Raw genomic sequence first — 21,548 nt, 5'->3', positions numbered from 1 at the left:
GGAGCACTCCAGTCTTGTTTTGAGTTCAGGTGCGTTGTCTGCATCGAAGATCTTGCATTGACAAACCGGGATGGAGCGTCAATTTCAAAGCAACCTAAACATCACTGTGACAGAGCCACACAAGCGACCCCCAAAAGCATCACAAAAGAAGGATTGCATCGCTCCTGCCCCAGCTCATGACATGTCAGCACAGACTGGGAAGCAAGCTGCGACTCGGGAGGTTTCGACACAAGCTGTCAAGACTCAAGACACATTGACACAAATGTGGCGACCCTCCACGCACTCCAATGAAGGCTTCATGGCACAACACGCTGTTCCTTCAGCGCATGCGTCATCCATACAGGACAACCGACACAGATGTCTCATCTAATTAGGCAAAAGAGCCACAGGAGCCTGAAATCCCACATCACAAGAAAAGAGTATATCCCTTCTTGCAGTCTGATCATAGACACAGTTTGGACCAGTCCTGGATATTTTATCCCAACCATCTTGGATTTGCTCTTCCAAGACTCTGTCAGTTCCAGGTCCTCTTCCTCTCAGGGAGAACATGCTGTCTTCTCGGACTTATCCACACGCTCATTCCCTAGGGACTATGATCTCTAGGAGGAACTTTTGCCAAGAATCAAGTGGGCTGGACCAGATAAAGGTTAATGGGGATCAGAGGCAGCTACCTTCAGATATACTGTCCGTGGCTATACAGCCTCAGATTAGGTGTTCCCCCTTCGACTGCTGTCGTGGAGAAGAAGCAGGTTTTTTTGGGACCTCAGCCAAGCCGCTCCCAACAAGCCATGGAGCAGATCTAGTCAATCATAAAAAAATCTATTCGTCTCTATGTACCCAGAGATTCCCCCCCCCCCCCCCCCCCCAATATTCCAGGACCTAATGGAGAAGGGAATCAGGAGTAATCCCCATTTTTCTCCAGTGGAACCCATATCTCCAGGGCAGGGTAGACTGGCTTAATCTAATCCACCATCACCACAAACGGAACATCTGGATTCACCACCAGACCAGTCAGCTACCAGCTCTACAGATATCTCATCTGACCCTCCACGTTACTCTTCTCCTCTGGAATATCTTATCTATTCACGCTTTGTCAAAAATCTTGGAATCTTGCTGAGGTTGGAGTTCTGAAAACTCCCAGACCCTAGGGAGGAGGTTTTCTGCATACTAAAGATCTTGGAAATTCCAGCTGAACCTTCTGTGATAGCATCTCATAAGATTCTACATAAGGTACTGTCAAAAATGTGGGAGTCCCTTCATGCCAACCTTCCTGTCTCTAAAAAAAGTGGATTTAAAGTTTTGATTAAAGAGGTCTTTAATGTATGGGGTCGTCCTGCTACCACACGCATCAGTTGTTGAGTCAGCGATGAAGCATGCAAAGAAATCAAAAGTGAATGCGTCTGCTCCTTCAGGGAGAGAAAACAAGTTCCTTGTTGACTTCACAAAGAAGATATTTCAAAGTGCAATGTTAACATCCTGGTTCGAAAAACACCAGTTTTTCATGGTCCAATATTTTTATAAGTGCTTGCAGCAATTGAAACCATTCTTGCACTCGGAAGCAGGCCAGCAGCTAATGCCTCAACCCTTTTACAGTCTGGAGGAGGGATTACAACACCTGCTGAGGGCGGTATAAATCTTTTGAAACTTCTTTCTGCACCTCTGCCACCTCCATTGCTGCTTGATGCATAGTGTGGCTCCATTCTGGTTTCACGAGGGAGGGTGTTCATGACAAACTAGCAGACCTACCCTGTTCAGGTAAGAACCTTTTTGGCAACAAACTGAAGGGGGCAGTATCCCAAATTAAAGAACAAAACGTTGCGGTACAGTCCCTTGTCGACGACTGGTTCCCAAACCGCAGCGAAGCGGTTTTATCCTCAATATCAGAAACCTTATTACCAGAGAAAGCAGTTCCAACTCTTAAGATCGCAGTCTTATCAGCATTTTCGGCAACTTCATCCACAGTCCAAACCTACTCAACCTAGAGGATGTCAGAGAGACTACAAGCAATAAAAGCCATCGCAGCCTTCTATTCCAAAGCTCCCCCCCCCCCCCCCCCCCCCCAGTTTTTTTTTTGTTTTTTTTTTAAACAGCTCAGCCACAGCCGCAATTACCACTGGAAGGCAGAATTTGTCATTTTCTCTCAGAATGGGGTCAAATAATATCAGACCAGTGGGCTCTAAAGATTGTTCACGAGGGTTATCATCTGAATTTCAGGATTGAGCCTTCACTTTCCCACCATGCTGGCCCATTGAAGGATGCTTCTCAACTGCCTTTGCTGGAGCAGGGAGGTGCAGACCTTATTCCGCCTGAAGCCATCCAACCGGTAGCAAAACACCAGATCAACACTGGCTACTACTCCCAGGACGTCCTTATTCCAAAATGCTCAGGATGACTCAGGCCCATTCTAGACCTAAGATTCCTGAACAAACACCTTCAGAAGGAAAAATTCAAGATGATCTCCCTCAAGTCGATCCAACCGTTCATTCAAGAGACTCACTGGATGTGTTCTTTGGATCTCAAAGATGTCTACACTCACGTTCCAATACACCCTTCCTGCTGGCGATTCCAGGTAGCTTTGAAGCACCACTAGTACAAAGTCCTTCTTCCCTTTGGCCTTTCCTCTGTTCCCAGAGTCTTCACCAAATGTCTGGCTGTGGCAGTGGCTCAGGGAATTCGGATTTTTCCTTACCTGGACGACTAGCTGATGGTTTCCCCCAACCAAATGTCCCTACAGGCACATCTGCAAATGACGATCACTTGCCTGGAATCTCTTTGGTTCCTCATCAACTACGAGAAATCAGTACTCAAACCGACCCAGATACTACAATTCATAGGAGCCAGGATAGACTCCACTCAGTCGAGAGGATTGTGAGAATATATCTCGGTACGGAGTTACTCCGCAGATCAATGGTGACAGTGTGCCAGGTGCTCATGATCCTAGGACACATGGTAGCAGCCATTCATGTCATACCAGATACTCTGCTGCATATGCAACGCTTTCAATGGGGCTTGAAGTCTCAATGGATCCAATACTGTCAACCAATGAACAAAAAGGTAACCTTGTCGGATTCCATGCAAAGAGAAATACATTGGTGGTTTAAAGTGGGGGAACAAGTGATTGGAGCCCGTCTTCAGGAACTCCTTCACAGTTTCATCCTAACCACCGATGCATCCACACAAGGTTAGGGGATCACTTTCTTCACTACTGTTATTGTTTGGTGTGATTGTGGACCCCTGGGTCATAGTGAGAGTTGGCTCCACCCACAGGGAGGAGTCCTCTGGGGACTCACCTCGACAGGCTCTAGCCTCAATAGACAGACAACAGTAATAGATTTTATTAAGCAGGAATGTAGGTATCCCACTAGGTGGGCATAGACTCAGTCCAGAGTGAAGTTGTGCGAAGCTGGTCCTCCTGGTAGTGGTCCGCAGAGCGGGGTACGCCAGGGCAGCTCCTCTGGAGTGGAGATGTTTCTTAGATGTGATCCGGTAATGGCCTGCAGCGTGGGTTACGCTGTGAATCAGGTGGAGAAGAGAGAGAAGCACTAATAGCAGAGGAGCAGAGAAGACGAAAGCACTCATTTAGCAGAGATGAAGCAGGTAACAGCACTCTGTAGTGGCCCGAGATACTGGGTATGCCTGAGGTCTTGTCACCAAGGTGGTAGATGATGGCATTCACAGACAGAAGTAGTAGATTCCTGCAGATGAGATGGCCCTCCGAGGAGCAGATAGCCGGAGCACAATAGGCCCCCGAGGAGCAGGTACCTTAAGTCCAGTTTCAGTAGTCAGGAACGAGTACTGCGAAGAGAAGATCTCCATAGGAGTGGAATCAGACAAGATGGAAGTCCTTGCTAACTCGCTGGATGTCAGGAAGCGTAGGGTTTTAATACCTCTTGGCAGGTGATGTTACAGGTGGGAATGCCCCAGAGGTTCCCGCCTTGATGGGAATAAGAGAGAGGCTGATGTGTGCGCGCGCGCCCTAGGTAACTCAGTCATCAAGATGGCGTCCGGGATCACCCACGCCGTCCCTGGGAGAGCGGCGTTTGCAGGCTAAGGCCGAAAGACTCCTTGAAATCACTAGAGCAGGCAAAAGAGAGGTGAGCAACAGAGGTCGCAACCGTCTGCAACTGGGCGCAACAACTACATAAAACACAAGGCCTAGTGCAGCAATGGTCCTACCAGATCAACTTGCTTAGAACTCAGGGCCATGAGATATGTTCTGATGGCCTTCCCTCATCTACTACGGGGCCACACTCTGATTCACACAGCCAATCAAGTTGCCATGTTCTATGTGAACAAACAGGGAGACTTGGGCTCTTGGTTCCTCTGCAGGGAAGTGGTATAGATATGGGAGTGGGCCATCGAGAACACAATGACCCTGCATGCATCGTATCTACCTGGAGTGGCAAACACATTGGCAGATCACCTAAGTAGGGTCTTCCTTCCTTTTTAATGGTTCCTCAACCAGTCAATGGCCGACAGATTTTTCCTATAATGGGTCCACCCTTGGGTAGACCTTTTCGCGTCAGAGCACAGTCGGAAAGTAATTTGATTCTGTTCTATCCCCCCCAGCGTCTCAAAGAAACACAGGATACCTTCCTCCTGTCCTGGTCAAAGGATCTACTGCAGAGCTTTCCAAAGTGTGTGTCGCGACACTTTAGTGTGTCGCCTGCAGTGTGCCGGTGTGTCGTGCAAGCCCGGTGCACGTGACACACCGGTAAGTGGGAGCCAATGAGGCTGCCGGTGGACCTCATCCCACTGGCGGCTGAGCAGTGAAGTATCGCTGTGCTGTGTGCCAGAGACACACAGTAGGAAGATCGGCAGAGCTGTGGTGGAGCTCATGTCACCACAGCCCGAAGAAAAAGGTCACGTCTAAACGTGCAGGTGCTCCTCCTCCTTCCTGCCTATGCGGCCCCGGAAGAAAAATGTTGCCAGAGCCGCATGGGCAGGAAGGAGGAGGAGCATCAGCCGCGTGCAGAAGAGGAGCAGCGTTGTTGCAGCGGGCTGAGAAGAGGAGGAGGCCCAGTAGCAGGGTCCCCACCGCGGATCGGCCCGAGAAGATCAGGGCCGCCGCTGCAGTGGATCGGCCCGAGAAGATCAGGACTGCTGCAGAGCCCATCCTGCTGCGACCCATGAAGAGGAGGCCCAGAGGTAAGAGAGAGGCGGAGGGCCCGTAGAGTGCGTGTATGAGATGAGTTGAGAGATTTTGTGCGTGTATGAGATGAGTTGAGAGATTGTGTGTGGGAGTGAGGACCTGAATGTTTGCAGAGACAGCGTGTGAGAGACAGCATGTGAGAGCTTGTGTGTATGAATGATTGTATGAGAGAGAGCATGTGACAGTGAGAGCCTGTGCTTAAGCAAGACAGCATGTGGGAGTGAGAGAGAGCCTGGGTGTATGATAGTCAGACAGCATGTGCAAGAGAGAGACTGTGTATGAATGATTGTATGAGAGAGGGCATGTGAGAGTGAGAGCCTGTGTGTGTGTGAGAGAGAGAAAGCATGTGAGAATGAGAACCTGACTGTATGTTTGAGGGAAGAAGATAGATGGAGAGAAAAGAAATAGAAAAAAAGACAATATGAAAGGAATTGGCAAAACAATAAGAAAGGGGAGGTAGAACAAAAAAGCCTGTGACCAACCGATTAGAAAACTAAGATCAGACAGCAAAGGTAAAAAAAATAAAATTACTTTTTACTGATTGGCACATATAATCTTTGGTAATGTGCAAGAGTAGCACTTTCTCTATGTGGATCTCACAATGTACGCGATCAACATGGAGGAAGTGGAAACCCACGGGGCCTGCACAGAGGAGGCAGCAGAATGGGCTTCAGTACCAATAGCAGCAATCAACGCCTCCGCAATAGCCATGCGGCATCAGTGGCAGCAGAGGAATGAGAGAGGCTCCGAGGTTGCTGGCAAAAGAAAGAGAGGGGGTCTGCCTTTAGTGTGTGCATGTGTATGAATGGGAGTCTGCCTGGGGGTGTGTCTGTGTATGAGAATGTATGGGTGTCTTCCTGCAGTTTGTATGTGTGAGAATAGGTGCCTGCCTGTGTGTGTGTGTGTGTGAGAATGAATTTATGCCTGCCTGGGGGTCTGTGTGTGAGAATGAATGTGTGCATGCCTGGGGGATGGTGAAGGAGAGGTATGAAAATGAATGAGAGCCTGCCTGGGGGTCAGTTTCAGTGTGTGAGAATGACTGGGAGCTTGCCTGGGTGTGTGTGTTTGTGTGAGAATGATTGGGAACTTGCCTGGGTGTGTGGGTTTGTGTGTATGTGAGGGAGCCAGAGAGAGTGAGAGCATGAATGTGTATGAGAAAATCCAGGGGAGTAAGAGTTTGTGTGGGGGGTGTGTGTGGAGGGGTAGAGAGTGTCTTAGAGCCTGAGAGTGTGTCAGTGTCTGTGAGAGCGAGAGGTTATGGTGGGTATAAGAGCATGAATGTGTATGTATGTCACAGTGTATGTGTGAGAGAGAGAGGATAACCTCCTAATCCTTGACAATATCAGGGTGACTGGAAATCAAGAGCTCCCATGTATGAACAGCAGGGGCTTTTTAAAATCCTTATTAGTTTTAATTATTGGGTGTTATTTGATTATATGAGCTGTTTTGAAACATTTTATTGGTGTTTGGAAATTGTAAAAAATGTAAATGATTTTAATTAATAGAAATTCTATTTATTAGTAGTTAAAATATTCTTTTATTAGTATGGTTTTACTATTATAACTGATGCTTTGTTTCTTGATTTTATTTGTTTTATGAGGAATGGTGGCTCTGTTTTTCCATTGTTAATACACAGAGTCTGGCTTCTTGGGGTTTCCATTTCAGTTTTTGTCTAATTTGTGCTCCTTTATTTTGTATTCTGTATTTGGTGAGGGTCTGTCTCTGCTCTGTGTGTGTGACCATGATGATAGATTCTGCTAGCATAGGGATCTATAGCAATCTGGTTTGTTTAGTTTCCTCAGTAGGTGGTGTATTGGTATTCTAGGACCCAGTGTAATATTTACCCTTGCTTTTTCACAGATAGGGTTATTGTTGTTTGAGTCCTTGGTGTTATTACTGTTATGTTACAATGGGATTGCAGTATAGATTTTGAGTGTCTTTTTTGCGATGTTTTGTGTTAGTTCACAATGTGCCTGACAGTGGAAGGTGTTTGTGCTGCTGTTACTGTGAGGTGACACCAGAATTTGAAAATATCTTTTAGTATGATGAGCTGTAAGGGAAACATCCAAGCTCCATTGTTTGGGGGAATTTCAGTGGATGCACAAGAGTTACAGAACTGGAGGTGCAGGATTTATATTGATATTCTGTCCCTTCCTATAAATTCCAGACTTCACTCTCTTAGCCTCATTCAACTAATTCTATATGGCTATCAAATAATTATATAGTGTGAAACTGGCCAGCTTTTTAAAATTATGCAGAAGACCCTTTGGACTTTTTTATTAACACCAAATATTCAAAAGTTGTGTTCATCCCATCAAGCTCATATATCTCATTAAAGAGGTAAATTGAATAACACAATAACTTTGTTTTATTATTGTTACTCATAAATTATAACAATAACATTAATCTTGGAATATTATATATTTTTAATATAAATGAAAGGTTTTCACAAGATAGGTTGTGTCGTGAAATATTTTATTATGTATATATTTAAGGAAACATACATAAATTGTCGAAATACATTTCGTTCGTTTAACCTTTAACCTCTGGTTTGCTATTAGACTGAATTACTGTGTCCCAAAATTGTTTGTCTAAAAAGTGTGTCACCAGCATGAAAAGTTTGGAAAGCTCTGATCTACTATATGCCTTTCCCCCAATATCTCTCATCTCAATGGTTCAAAAGATGATTTGGGATGGAGTCTGAATGATACTCATAGCAACTGGGTGGCCGAGACAACCATGATATGCGTATCTGGTACAGTATTCTGAGAGTCATCCAATATATCTGGGTCAGGACCCAGATTTAATCCAAGAGGAGGGCTTTCTTCTCCACCCTTTCCTTTCTTCCCTTGGCCTAACAGCCTGGATGTTGAACGCAAAATCCTGCAAAACTTAGCTCTTACAACTACTGTTCAACAGATTATTATAGCAGCAAGGAAGTCTTCAGCTAGATGAAATTATTCCTTCAAATGTGTTATTGTTTTAAGGTTTTGGATGGACCCTTGGACACTGTGGCAGCTGACCATGCCCACGGGGGGAAATCCCATGAGGGCCACAGGTCAGCTCAGCTTTGGGACACACAACACAGAGTTATATCTTTTATTAGACAGTGTTGAGAAGCCACCAGAGGTGGCAGTAGTGAGTAGAGATGAAGCCCAGCTGCGCTTAGGGTTCCTCAGGATACTGGAACAGCGATTCTCTCTATGGCTGTGCTGTAGTGGAAAAAACTGAGAGAGTGAGTACAGTGGAGCATACACAGAGTTCTGATATAGAGCCTCGTTGATAAAGTTACTCACACAGCGGTTTCTCCCTGAAGGTAACACAGAAGCTGGAATAGAGGCAGGCCTTCGAGGAGCGAGTACCTGGTTCCAGGGAACAGCTCTGAGGCAATAAAGTTGGTAACTCACTGATGATGTAGGCAGCGGTTTCTTCCAAGCAGAAGCGCTAAGCTCAGGCAGCGAGTCAGGGAACATGGGCCCTCGAGGAGCGAGTACCGGTTCCTGATAGTGACCTGAAAGAAATGAGAGAGGCCCCCGAGGAGCGGGTACCGCATTAGGATAAAGTCCAGAAGTTGGAGAGGCAGAGTAGCTAGGTACGGAGAGCGAATCCCATCTGTAAGGATTCCCTTGCTAATTCGATTAGCTAGCAAAAAGTGTAGGCTTTTGTATCCGGGATGCATGGCGTTATCACAGGGGGACGCCCCTGAGGTTCGCGCCGAAGTGAGAATAAGAAGCAGGGCCGCGCGGCACGCGCGCCCTATGGTACCTGGACAACATGGCAGGATGCAGCGCCCTCCGGAGAGGATGGCAGGCAGATGCCGTGGCAGCCAGACGTCCATCAACCGCGGGAGGAGTCGCAAAAAGGTAAGTTGGGCGGAGTGGAGACGTCGGGCAGCGACAGTTGTAACAAAATGGAAGTGATGTTCAGGATGGTGTAACCATCAACAGATTAGCCCCTTTCGTCATTGCCAAAAGAGATTCTCAGTTATTTGGTCCATCTCTCAGAATCTGGCCTAGTGATGTCATACATAAGAGTACACTTAAGCGCCATAGCCGCTTATCATGAAAGTGATAAGGATTCCTCGATTTGCTTCCCATCCTTTGATATCTTGATTTATGAAGGGTCTTTTTCATCTTCATCCTCCCATTAGGAAACCTCCAGTGTCTTGGGATTTGAATGTGGTCTTGACAGCTCTGATGAAACCCTTTTAAACTATTGCAGTCAATTGCTTTGAAATTCCTAACTTGGAAAGTGATTCTGCTTGTTGCTATATCCTCAGCTCGGTGAGTGAGTAAACTTCAGGCCTTGGTGCACTTCTCAACTTACTTGCAGTTTTACAATGACAAGGTGGTACTCAGGACACATCCTAAGTTTCTTCTAAAGGTAGTGTCGGCTTTTCACATCGAAGGTCATATCACTCCCTATCTTCCTTCCTAAACCACATCATCATAACCGAGAAAGATTATTACATTTTTGGACTGCAAAAGAGCATGGCATATTACAAATAAAGAACACAGCCTCACAGATGCTCATTAGTTGTTCATCTCATTTAATCCTAATACATTGATGATAGCAGTCCCCAAGAAGACGCTATCCAACTGGATTGCAGATTGCATTCAGTACCACCACAAGTCAGCGCATTTGCCACTGACAGAAGCAGTCAAGGCACATCAGGTGCGAGCCACGGTGTCCTCAGCAGCATTCAGTACCACCACAAGTCAGCGCATTTGCCACTGACAGAAGCAGTCAAGGCACATCAGGTGTGAGCCACGGTGTCCTCAGCAGAACACCTTCAAAATGTGCCCATTGATGACATTTGTAAAGCAGCTACATGGTCATCTATCCATATTTTTACTTCCCACTACTGCCTAGTCCAACTAGCAGTCTCAGACAGTGCCTTAGGGGGTAGGCTGTTCTGACAAGTGTGGTTAACCAGAAAGACCACTAAGGGAGTGGGTTGAAAAAACAAAAAAAGAGGAAGAATGGAAAAGGAAAAGAATATAGGAGCTGTTCCACCCTCATCCTTTCACCCTACCATTCAGTTTTTCTTTTTATTGCAACCCGGAGCTTGGGACTCCCAAACAGCATGGCTAATTCAGCTTTCTTAGCAATTGGAAAAAAGCAAGTTTGCTTACGTAAACTGTGTTTTCTGTAGCTAGCAGAATTAATTAGCCATGCGAACCCTCCCTCCTCCCTGGACATGTCTTTCTAATCCTTCCAGACCATGGCCCTAGCCGTCTTACTTAATTATAGACTGAGGAGATTGATGACTTGCTTCGTGCGAGAAGTGCCATGCAGGCATAGCAGAGCAAAAGCTCAATTCTTTGAGAGAGCCTGTACGAGCGCCGTCAGATGACGTCACTCAGACAGCATGGCTAATTCATCCTATCTATGGAAAACAGTTTACAATAAGCAAACTTGCTTTTTTTTTTTTTTCCCCTTATAAAACTTATATAAATCTATCTAGTAGAATCTGTTGCCCTAGTTTTCATAATTGTAATCTGGAAAGCTTATTTTTTTAAAAGGTTGGTAGCACTATCTCCACCTAAAACTACTGCAAATGTGAGGCTGCTATTTGTTGGTGCTGCTCATATGCTTGGCTTGCAATGTCAGCATTTATGTCCATCTTTCTTCCAGCCCTCAGTTTCTCAGTGCCAAAACGAGAAGCCTGCATCACTGATCAGCTGTGTCCTGAAAACTTTTGGGCTAATGATTTTCGATCCTAAGCTTTGAAAATCAGGTACTAGACCCAGTAGGACAAACAATAGATCATTTAACATAAAAAAAAAAAAGTCCGCATTGTGCTGCCTTTCTGTTCTTTGTGTATTCCATTTTCTCAATTAAACATAAAATGTTAAAAAAAAAAAAAAAGTCAGGGACCATAAAGTGGAGAAGCAATTTAGAGTTTTGCCTCAAAACACAACAAACTTAGGAAAGTGGTAGTTACAAGAGATGGGTAAAGGCAGTTTCTACAATAGGGAAACCATCCTGCCTTCCCTGCTGGGATTTTATTCTGTTATAATGTAATGAGATTGGGCTTTAATGAGGTTTAGCATGTTAGGTGGCTCTGTTTCTTTCAGCATGATATTGGATGTGGTAGAATGAACACTGATAGCTTTTACTGTATCCCACTGTTATCTTCAGTGTTATCTTACATTTTTGATCTACTTCCATATTTTTATGGTCCTACTATTTTTGAAATATTGAGAATTTCTAATCCCAGTGTTTTTATATTGGGACAGTAACTTTGAAACAACCGCATGGGCGAACATATACACACATTTTCCAGCTTGCGTCCATTTTATAATATATGTGCGTATATGCGAGCATGTTATAAAATAAGCTGAATATGCATATATGTGTGCACAATTTTAAATGGGCACATGCATGTGCACGCAAATGCGTCTACTGCATGAGTGGGGGAATTTTATAAGGGACATGCGCCGATGCCATAACCTGTCTTTCCAGTATGCTGGTTTAGGGCTAGCACTTCCAGGCCCCCCCTTAAAACCCAGCTGACTAGCCTAGATTTTTTTTTTTATACTTACACGCCAACCATAGCACAAGTAAAGTAACACAGCAGTGGACCCCGGTGCACGCCTGTGCATGTAAGTATTTACGCGCGCATCTCTCGACCTTCCTCTGACAGGCCCATGCCCCACCCCTTTTTCTGAACTTTTGACTTGTGCGCATACAGGGAGATGCACGCGTACTCCTGCTCCTTTTAAAATCTGAACGGCGCGCACCAGCCCGACTTCTCCCGGCTTTGGCATGTGGGGACAGTGCTCCCCCCCCCCCTTCCCAAATGCTGCAGGTACTAGTGCTGAATTGGATACTCTCTGCTCCTTCCTTCTCTGCCCCACCAATATGACCTCCCTGATTCCCACCCCAGCTAACCTTTATGATCGCTTTTCAGCAGTTACTCAGATGACTTGAATTGCAGTTTAGGAATATTAATTGTGTAAAATAATGACAGACTGGTGGCACCTTTTATTGAGGCAGACGCTTTTGTAGACAAGAGTCCATGTCATCAGACCTTCTGCATCAATAAATCTTAGTATATAAGGCAGGGGTGGCTAATTCTTGTCCTTAAAAGCCAGAAACAGGTCAGGTTTTCAGAATATCCACAATGGTTATGCACGAGGTTTGCATGCACTGCCTCCATTGTATGCAGATCTTGCTCATGCATATTCATTGAAGATATTATGAAAACCAGATCTTTTTCCTGCTCTTGAGGGTTGGAGTTGGCCAATCCTGTTTATAAAACAATAGCAGCCTTTGTAGTTTTTGCTATTACAGCCCAACACAGCTGCACTTCTGGAAATTTTCTATCAGTTGCTTTAGTTCATATGTGAAGAAATTAAAGGTTGAGAGTTAATATCTTTGTTCATTGTACTAATTTTACATCATTTTTGACTGTTTTGAGAGTTAATTCTCTTCCTCATGACTTTGCAAAATCAAATGGAAATTCAGTTTTTCTAGAGTTTTTACTTCTCCTGACCCAATATTAATAACAAAAAACAGTGTAGCAAAACTAACACTGAAAATTCTCTCCAGAATAACTTAGTGCTGTGTAGACTTTCATTTTGTATCTGCTGTTGATCATGCTCCATTTCTGTGGATGAGTCTATTCTCTGTTTAGCTTTTCAGGATTTCATATCCACATTGTAACACCTAATTTTTCCTTATATGGAAGAGCCACATGTTTTATGAAAGGGCAACTTAAGCCAACCACTTAGTGGCCATGATAAGTGCCCTCCCCCCCTGATTGAGCCAGCTGGCTAGCATTCATGTGGGAAGGGATGAATTAGGTAAAGCAGGTTGTGTCACTTGTTAGGGAACGAATGGCTATGGACAGAGTGGAGAGTAAGGCCAGGACCACAAGAAGCTCACAGCCTCTTTTTTTTTTTTTGTTCTCTTTTGGTATTGGCAGACCTGCCTTCCCACCTGTAGGCTGTGTTGGGAATTTGTTTTTCAAGATGGGGGGGGGGGGGGGGGGCGGGGATCAGCTTGGCTGGAGTACAGGTGGTCAGGTTGAGGCATGCAGTTTACTACTAATTATTAGTGGTGTAACTGGGTTTTTTGTTTTTTTTTTTTACTTTGAATGGAAACTTTATACAAATCTGTGGTAGCAAAATATGCAAACCAATTTTGAAATCTAAATTGTCCCCAGTTATAATACATAGAGCAAATTAATAGTCTATCTTAATGAAAATTTCCCGATTGCTGTTTTTCCACCACTTACCTTTTGTGGACCATCTTCAGTCACTTTCTGGGAATGCAACTGCCTTTAAATCATATTTGAAACTCTACTTGCTTTCAGTGTTTTGATTTGAATTATTTTAAGTGAATTTGATATATTTTAGCCGTAGATGTACAGTGCTGGTCTCTTCTTACCTGATTGTGGAACTATTTGTTGAGATGAGTTTTTGAACATAGAACTTATTGGTGGCTTCCATGTTTGTGTAACAAAGTCCTGTCGTGGCTTGTTAGTCATGCACCCGCCACCGCTCTGATGCTAGAAGCATGAACAGATCTGCTGTCATTAAATACAGAATGTGGGAAAGCAACATCTGCCAACTGAAAACTATAAAGCAGTGTTCCTGCATGTTGACCTAATGCTAGGATTAGAAGTGAAATCATTTTTGGGTGAAAGACCACCAGGCTGAGCTGCCTTGCACAGAAAGTAAGTCACTTTGCAGAAATGTTTTGCTTATTGAGCTGTTTCAGCTAACGTGTTTCCAAGTTAGAAGAGTGCTATTGATAGATTCATGAACTACATCAGTGCCAGAAACAGATGGAAGATGATCAGAGTCCATCTATTCACATTTTGCAAACTTCTTTAAAATTTCATATGCATTAAAAGTATGTGCAGTGGAATCCAAAATGCGAACGCATCATAGGAGTTATTGGTTAAAGAGGGACTGAAGATACAGAAATAGCAATAATGAATGAAACCTAGTGCCAGCTCATTCCCTAGAGTTAAGAAATTGATGAAAAGCAAGCCATTTAACCTTAACTTGATAAAGAGTAAATCATCTCAGTCTTCGATCTCTGCTGACGATTCTTCAGGAAATTGGACAACTCATCAGGCTTAAAAAAAACCTCACATAAGTATTCTCTTTCACTTACACCTGCAAGAATAACTTGAAAAAAAAACTGCCCTTGGCAAGAACCTGAGGTCTTACTATTGACTAGTTTGTGTCTTTCTAGTAACATCTGAGAAGGTTGCAATTGACCAAGAAATGTCTTATTTTTAAACATCTAATCCTAAAATGCTTCAAGCGAGATTAGAGTTCCCTTTTCCATACACTCAGGTAGAAAACTTAAGAGGCTTCATCTAAGGAAGGATCCAAATTTGACTTTACACAAATATGCTTGAAGATTTCAGACCTAAAATATTTCTCCTTTTGAATAGTAAGTAATGGGTGGAGAATAACAGTGGTAATGAGGCCTTTGGTATCTATAGGGTCTCTCTTTTTTATTTTTTAAATCCAGAAATATGAGAATTTCGAGAAATAACCTGAATACAAATTTCTTCATGTCAACATTTTCAGAATTTTTTAATTTATGATGGAATACCGCATTGACAGTAACTTTGAACCGGTGCATCGGCTCACATCTACGTACGTATGCTGGCTCGAGCAAAAGGATGCAGCCATTTCATAACATATGCGCGTATATGCGCACATGGTATAAAATAGGCTGTATGCATGTACGTGTGTATGCAACTTTATATGGACTTGCGCAAATGCTGCCTCTGCCATGTAAGTGGGGGGATTTTAGTAGACGTATGGCCAATGCAATTACCAGTTTCCTCAGTTTGTTCCCAGTTTGCCCAGGTAAAGGATAGGACTCCCTAACTTTTCTAATTAATTAGCCTTCCTTTTACCCTGTTAGCCCCTACCCTTAAAACCCCGCTGTCTAATCTAGTCTAGTTTTTGTTTTTTGTTTTAGGACTTGTACGCTATCCATAGCAGAAGTAAAGTTACACAGTAGGGGACCTTGGCGTACACTTGTGCACGTACGTTTTTATGCGCTGGTTTCATTAATAATTCCTGGAACGCCACACAGCATCCCTTTTTCTGGAAAAAAAAATTTGTGTGCTTACCGGGAGATACGGGCATATGTGGGCGCCTTTTAAAATCTGCGCAGTGAGCACTGGCCCAACTTCTCCGCATATCTCCTGGCTTTGGTGCACGCCGGGTTTTAAAATTCACTCCATTATGTTTAACCAACAAAGCACATATATCCTATAAAGAAAAAGCCTTGGAATATACAGAAATTGCTTCACTACACTTCTCCATCTTGTTTTCACATTGTACTATATGGTCAGATTTCATGATGACACGTTGTAAATCAATTTGACTGGAAATAAATGACAACAAACCAAACAATGTTCCCAAAAAATATTCACACAATTTTTATCAATATTAACTGCATGAAAAAAATTGTATTTTGAAAGTGGGAGGTGGGGGGGTTTCATATTCAGCCATCCATAAGTTTTGACCAGGTAACCTGTGGCATTTAGTTGTAATCCATAAATATCCAACCAACCACCCATAAATTCAAACAGTCAATATTTTATTCAGTTTCAAAAACATTTTTTTTGTCTTTCTCTTGGAATATACAGAAATGAAATAAATGTCGACATGGAGAGGTGTGAAAGGCACAAATCGTGTTTTATATTTGTAGGACTGCCCCTGAATCAACCCATAAGTACTCTGAAAGGGTTGAGTAAAGAAAGATAGGTCCGCTTTTATTTTTTATTGTTTTAAAGTGCAAGTAAAAAAGTTTTGATTAAGGTTACACCAGTTTTGCCGTAGTTCATAAAGAGGTTTTTTAGTCCATAAGAAACATGAGTGAGCTGAAGAACAAAATTAGTGTCTAGATATAAACCAGCCATTTATCTGGTGAAGGAAGGTCTAGTAAATTTTCCCTGACATGGCCCCATGTTTGTAGCTTTTTGCTTCAGGGGTAGTTGCATTCCATAACTGAGCTCACCAGTGGACAGTCCAAAGCCGACTGTCTTGTCAGTGATGACAGATAACTGACTGGTTTATATCTAGACACTAATTTTGTCACTTTTGCTTTGTGCTTAGGATCATTGTCCTGCCAAAAAGTGAATCTTCTCTCCTATCCCAGGTCTGTGACAGGAGGAAAACCTATTCCATTCTGCTTATACTTTTCATCATCCATCTTCCTTTCTATCTTCACAAGCTTCCCTGACCATATGCTGCAAAGCATTGCCACAGCATAATGCAGCCATCACCATGCTTTAATGTATTTATTTATTTATTTAACAGTTTTATATACCGACCTTCATAGTAAATAACCATATCGGATCGGTTTACAATTAACAAGAATAAAACTGGGGTAACTATTCAAGTAAACGAAAGATAAACAGTAGGTAGGAATGAGTCAAAGATACAGTCAACAGGGAAGAGAACTTGGAAGCTTGCAACAAGCTGGAAAGAAGATAAGGCAGGAAATAAATATGAAGTGATACCATAGGGCATGTAGGGACAATGTTAGCAGTATTATGTGCTGTGTGTGTTTTATGCCACGCTCTTAGCACCGAGACCAAAATGTTCTACTTTTGTATCATCTGACGACAAAATCTTCTCCCACATAACTGCGTTGTTCCCAGGGGTGGTAACAGGATTTACATGCCTAGGCGCATGCCCACTTAAAATTAGGAACACATTTGCACACGCTCAGGCTATTTTATAACATGCGTGCATATGTGCAAACAAGTTATAAAATCGCTGCATCTTTGGCTGCGCGCGCACTCCATTAAAAATCTGCCCCTATATGGCACATCATATGGCTTTTCTTTAGCACTGGCCATGTTTGTGGAGTAATCTTGAAATTGTTGAGTCAACATTTTTCCCTGTCTCAGCCAGAGACCTCTGTAGTTCTTTTGAAGTAGTCTTAGGTCTCACAGTGACCTTCCACAGCGGTTTTCCTTAACCCACAGTTACTGATTTTGTAGGGATTGCTTGATCGTTGCAGTGTCTTGGGGTTGCCAAACTATTCCAGCTTTACACTGGTGGACCCGACAGTGCCCCAAGGGATCTTCAAAGACATGAAGCTTTTCTTATAGCCTTCCCCCAATCTGTATTTTTGTATAACATTATCCTACCATTCTTTTGCAGCTCCTTGTTTGTCTGTTTTGACCTTTGCTTCAAATTCTCTTCAAACAACAGAAACAGCTTTATTCTTCATGCAGGAGTATTTAGGTGAACTCTAACTTATTATGGGCCTTGTTAAGGCAGTTTTTTTTTTGAATCGTAGATAATTTGGGTTTGCTATGACAAAGGGTGTGAATTTGTAGTCGACATTTTTGTTTTTTTTATTCTTTATTACTTTTGGAATATTTCTATAATATTTTTTCACAATGAAAGTATAGTGTGTGTTTAGATCAGTGAAACAAGTTTCTACTTAAATGCATTTTGATTTGTATGCTGGAGACAGTAACTGTAGATAGTGTAGTGTTGTCTGGTATATAAGAAAACGTAGCACTGAATTTTGTTAGAAGGAATTGGGAACCCCACTGTAGCTACTGATGCAGCGTTCTCTACTTACACTGGCAAACAGATTTTCTCATGGAGTTGTTGGAATTCACAGTATTGAGGTATGGTGTGAAATTTAGAAATAAATATTTACCTCACACTTGGTTAAGATGAACTTCAGTTTTAAAGTTAAAATGGCTAAGATAATATTAGGGAAAACAGCAATACTGTTTCAAAGGTTTGCAAAACAAAATTGTTCTGACAGTATGCTTTACTTTTCTACGCTTGGCCTGGGGCAAGTGACTACATTCTCTTCTTTCTGCCTGTGGGAAATCCTTTCTCTGTGAATAAAGCTTCAGTTCACATGACTTATGATTTTATCTATGAAATAATTATTTTGATAGGCAAACAGCATAAAGTCCCTCTTATTTCAACTTCCATGCTGCTTCTTATGCAGTCTGGTATAACTTTTTAAAATAATTTGTAACTAATGAGCTCCATTACTGGAAGAAACTGGTTTCGGGACCATGTTTCTTCCTTAGACAATAATTGGCAATAGTAGAAAGTTCCTAAATGGGAGATGTCTTTAATTCTTTTTGAATTTCATTGGAGTGGAGATTTTTTCATGGATGAATTGTGGAGGAGTTTAGTCTTCCTCACCAAAAGGAGCTGTGTTCCTTCTAAAGCGGGAGAGCTGGCAGCTTTGGAAATGGCTATTGTCTCTAAGTAGTAAGTTGTTGTGTGTGTGAAACTCGGCCCAGACTGCAAATTATCATGTATTATGCAAAATTGTTAGGAGGTTTTGTGGTTTTTAAAAAAATGTTCATTTTGAGTCTAGACTGAGCATAGCAAACTCTTACCTGTAATCAAAGCCACATTTCTAGCCGAGGTCTGCTAAACTCATTTTTTTGAGACCTAAACTTAAAAACAAAATTACCAAAGGTGAAAGATCAGTACACTAACTTGCTGTGCCACATTTACTGAAATACAAAAACTGAAGAGGGTCTGTTCCCAGTTTAATCCCCTGTTAGGTCTTCCTCTGCCCAGGTTGGCCAGGGCTGGGGGATTTTGTAGAAGTGGGATTCACAACCCCCGGAAATGGGGTAGTTGTGGTCATTGCTCAAGGGCGACACCTACTGGCCAGATACAGTACCCATGAATATAGTATTCCAGAAAGAATGCTGGTACATGGCCCTTGTCCCAGATGGTCTCAATGCAGTGATCAGACTAGGTTACAGAGGGAACATAAAATAGGGGAGGGGGGAATCCCCAAATAGTTGCAAATAAAGGCTCCATGGCACTAGGATCCCAGCACAGGTTCCAAAGGATCAAAAGGAAATCTCCTAAACAGAGTGGAGAGTGAGAGAGAACTGCTGATCAGTACTGTATGCACAAGTTAGTGCCATAACTCCCCCCTCTAAGTTGTCTGTGTGTACACAACATAGAGGGAATAGTTATGGCACTAACTTTTCCATACTGACTTAGGAATCGATTGTAAAGCCTGTGCACACGGCAAAACACAGCGCACACCTAAAATGGTACAATAACCATATACCAGTATGCATAAGGAAATCAAATTTAATTTATTTGATGTTTCCTTTTATTTAAAACAAATGGTTTGCGAAAATAACTTAAATGTAGAATTATTTTCATAGTAACATAATAAATAATGGCTGAAAAAGACCCAATAGTCCATCCAGTCTGCCCTGCAAGCCCTTTTTCTTGGGGGAGGGGGATTTTCCAAATCTCTATATTTGCATTCTACTTTCTCAGGCACACATCCACACATGGCTTGTAGTGCACAAATTTGAGCTAAGCTTATAAAAAGTTGCACAAAAGAACACTTTTTGTGCTTAGAGGTAATTTTCAAAAATGTACGCATGTAAATGGGTTTTTGAATATTGCTACGATATTTGCTGTTTTTACACATGTAACTCTTTTGAAAATATTTCCTTGGCCTGTCAGAAATTGAGGGAGCAATGATTTCCTTGAATGCTTATTGCCGTTGAGGAAGTAGGAGAAATGCAGAAACTATGTAGCTATGTGTAACGAGATTGCTAGTTAGTGGTGTAAGTGATCACTAATCCATTTTTTTTGGATGAGTAATTTAAATGGCTCTCACGTGGAACATTCTTCAAGCACTGACTTGGGCACCTAAGGGCATTATTCTGAATCAATTATCAGAGGAAGTAGCTTGGGAGCAGGATTTAAATGGAAACTCCTCCACTCTCAAAATTCTTTCCACCCAGCAAACCTGCTTCAAGACATAACACTTCAAATAAGCCCGTGTGTTTCTTCAGTTTTCAGTCCCCAAACTGTAGAGAGAACTTAAATTGTGATTAAATTTTCTTTTGTTTAAATCCTGACCAAAATTAGTATGTTTTGTTGATTCTTGCCTGTAGTGTTGCTTTTATGAAGAATGCACTGTAAAATATGAATAGTTTATTCATTGACGACCATGTGCTCAAGAACTGAGCATACTTATAGTGGTAGTGTAGAGGCTAATGCCCATGCATTTCAGGAATTGGTTCATATTCTGTTGTTTATATATTATTTGTAGCTCTGTATGCTTTCTTTCGACCTCCTCTTTCTCTCCTGTCCCACCCCCTGTCCCTGTTTTTTGTACTTTCTTCCTTTTGGTTCGGATGTGAACCGGTATGATGTACCCACTAATGCCGGTATAAAAAAGTTTTAAAATAAATAAACGAATTATATTTCAGATAATTTAAAGCCAAAGTGTCACATAGTCTCTAAAAATTTGCAGTTTACAGTGAATATGTGGGTAGTTTTATTAAACTAAAGAAAAGGAACTACCAAATCCAGATTTTCCAAAGCTGTCCCAGAGAAGGAAAAAAGCTCAGTTTTGTTTTAATTAAATAGAGAGTTTGTTGGCATCCTGTCTCCTCTTCTTTCCCCTCGCTAGGCATTCCCCAAGCTCTTCTTCATCCTTGCCTCAGAAATAGGTGTTTGATATATGCTTGGGAGATGGTGAGGTAAACATATTTTTACAGAGTGTTTCATTGCTTCTTTTTGTAGCATCTCTTGACATTCAGTACCCGTTTATACTCTGTGAGCAGTTTTGTGTTTGTCTCAGGATTTAAAAAAATATTTAGGTGCTGGCCAAAAGTTTTAGGAACCAGAACAAAATTATTTTACCTTTTTCTATTGATCTTTTTTTTTTCTCTTACTCTGTATGTTTTTTTACCTTATCTTACCAGTTTTTTTTTCCTCAGCCTCTTCCTCTTTTTATCCCATCCTTCCTCTCTCCCAGTCTCTCTCCCAGACAGTTTGGCAAGACCCACAGCAGGTGACTGCTGCACCCCATGCTCCAGTGGCACTCAGACTATGCCAGCATCACCTGTTTATCTGGCGCTGCTCAGGCTGCCCCATGCCATGTTAACGAGCCAGAACACTTTATTACTGTCTCTTTCAGTATTGATTAAACATTGCCACATTAAAATCTCCTCTTCTCCAGGAGTCTCCAGATGGCATACCATCATCACTGGCCACAGGCTGCAGGGGACTCATGTCAGGCAGGAGCCAACGATGAAATTTGTGGTCAGGTGCCTAGAATCCCACCTCCTCCCCTGATTTACTTGATACATGAATATTGTATATTAACAGGGCAGTTTGATCAGATGGCATTCAAGGTTCAGCTGTAGTGAGAAGAGGTCTGCAAGCTAGAGAAATTATGACGACAAGCATTTATAAACTGAAGGTAGGGATGTATAATTTTAAATGCTGGAAAACAAGATCAATAACATTTTGTTTTTTAGCTATCAGAGCTTAAAATAGCTTATGATTTTAAGGCAAACCTTTTGTTTTGCTTTTGACTGACACAATTTCTAGTTGGTATGTACAAGCATCTGACGACTGGGAAA

At 42.4% G+C, this 21,548-nt stretch overlaps 1 protein-coding gene across 1 annotated transcript in view; it reads left to right on the top strand.

The window, feature by feature from the left end:
- Nucleotides 1-21,548, top strand: part of PPP1R13B (protein phosphatase 1 regulatory subunit 13B) — a 200,771-nt gene that overhangs the window by 15,395 nt on the left and 163,828 nt on the right. The window lies entirely within an intron of this gene.

The sequence above is a fragment of the Rhinatrema bivittatum genome, chromosome 4, assembly GCF_901001135.1.
Source record: "Rhinatrema bivittatum chromosome 4, aRhiBiv1.1, whole genome shotgun sequence".
NCBI lineage: Eukaryota > Metazoa > Chordata > Amphibia > Gymnophiona > Rhinatrematidae > Rhinatrema > Rhinatrema bivittatum.
The sequence above is the reverse complement of the archived record's forward strand: the minus strand, read 5'-3'. Positions and strand labels throughout refer to the sequence as shown.